The sequence below is a fragment of the Mustela nigripes genome, chromosome 6 (genome assembly GCF_022355385.1).
Source record: "Mustela nigripes isolate SB6536 chromosome 6, MUSNIG.SB6536, whole genome shotgun sequence".
Classification (NCBI taxonomy): Eukaryota; Metazoa; Chordata; class Mammalia; order Carnivora; family Mustelidae; genus Mustela; species Mustela nigripes.
In genome coordinates, this window is record NC_081562.1 from 62,505,900 (window position 1) to 62,507,859 (window position 1,960).

The 1,960-nt window shown below is 30.9% G+C and overlaps 1 non-coding gene across 1 annotated transcript; it reads right to left on the reverse strand.

Annotated features, from left to right (window-relative positions):
* Positions 1-310: 310 nt before the first annotated feature.
* LOC132021041 (small Cajal body-specific RNA 11) lies at positions 311-448 on the reverse strand. The gene has a single exon (XR_009405219.1). It is a non-coding gene; the product is annotated as a small Cajal body-specific RNA 11 (non-coding RNA).
* Positions 449-1,960: the final 1,512 nt, after the last annotated feature.

Here is a 1,960-nt window from a genome sequence, read left to right on the forward strand (position 1 = left end):
CAATTAGGTGAAAATAGTTAATAAGAATGATCTAAGGCATGAACATTTAAGAGTATATATGGAAAAATGGTTGGTTAAATAGAATAAACATGAGAATTGATTAAAAATTAAATGTCATGAAAAAAATTAAATGTTATGAAAGTCTGTTTTTAGGTGCATTTTCTGAAAAATTCATATTTCTGATATATCCACTTTTTGGCTCATCAGCACTACATTTAAAACATACAAACTCACACATACACATTGAAACTATTTCACTTATTATTTCCTAGAAATAAGATTTTTTCAAGAGCCAATGATTTTTTCCTAAGTTGTAATTTTTCATCTTTGAGAGCCAGCCCTATTCAGTATAGGACAGCCCTCCTATACGGAGAGGGAGATTTCTGTATATCTTGCCAGACTCCCAGAAGCCAATGAATTATAATTCTCAAAGATTGGATTTAGATATGAAATCTAAAATTCTTGACTTTTGAATTGCCTTGAAACTCTCATCCTCAGTTAAAACTCTGTTTTGTTTTCTTTAAGAGGATTTACTACCTTTACTGATATATTTGTTCAAATCACATACACCCAAAATGCAATTTTAAAATAGTTAAAAATTCTTCAAAGTGATTAACCATCATAGCTATAAAGCTAAAAAGATAAAATCCTCACTAAGCTTGATTATATGAAATTAGAGTACAATCAAATAACAAACCATTTAAATGCCAACTGAAAGTTTAAAAAATAATTTTAAGTATCCAAAGTGATCTTTTTATGTTATACTTAAAAAAACTAATAGTGGCTATAAAAGGATTATAATGGTGATATCTGGGTCTTATATGCAATTAATTACATAAGAGATACAACTACTAATTATTCTAATGATCTTTAGAGCACCAAAAATATAGCATCTTTTGAAAGGGTTTGGAGGAAAATCTCATTTTTTTAGTGAACTACATAAGTTCAGGGAATTTATATCTATGGAATCTTTCAATCTCAGCATTGGAAAATATATCATGTTTACAGCCATTAAATTTGAAGCCAGGTGAATTACCAAATTAAAGTCCTAGAGACAATGTCAAATAATTTGCTTCATTTATAGTTTGTAAATAGGTTAAAACTTAATAATTAGAATATTCCATAAGAATTCACATAGGCCATTATATAGATTATTTATGCTTATGAAAGGATCTATGTATAGAATATATGTTTAATATATAAAACATATGTATATATATATATTTTTTCTATTTCTTACCATATCACCTAGTTAACCCATCTCCCCAACCCCCTCCCCTCTGGTAAATCAGTTTGTCTTCTTTAGTTGAGTCTGTTTCTTGAGTTGTCTCTCATTTTTTTTACCTTGTCCCATTGGTTTTGTTTCTTAAATTCCACATGTGAGTGAAGTCCTGTGGTATTTATCTTTCTCTGACTGATTTGTTTCACTTAGCATTATACTCTCTAGCTCTATATATGTTGTTGAAAATGGCAAGATTTCATTCTTTTTATGGCTGAATAATGTTCCAGTGTGTGTGAGTGCACACGTATGCATGTGCACATACACCATTCTTCTTTATCTATTCGTTAGTTGATGGACATCTGGCTATTTCCATAATTTAGCTATTGTTGATAATGCTACTAGAAACATCATGGTGCCATGTATCCCTTCAAATCAGTGTTTTTGTATTTGGATAAATTCCTAGTAGTGCAGTTGCTGGATCATAGGGTTATTTTGTTTTTAACTTTTAGAGAAACATCCATACTGTTTTCTACAGTGGCTATACCAGTTTACAATCCCACCAGCAGTGCCAGAGGGTTCCCCTTTCTCCACATCATTGCCAACACTTACTGTTTCTTGTTACTAATTTTAGCCATTCTGACAGGTATCTCATTGTAGTTTTGATTTGCATATCCCTGAGGATCAGTGATCTTGAACATTTTTTCATCCATCTATGGACCATCTGTTCATGTCTTCTGT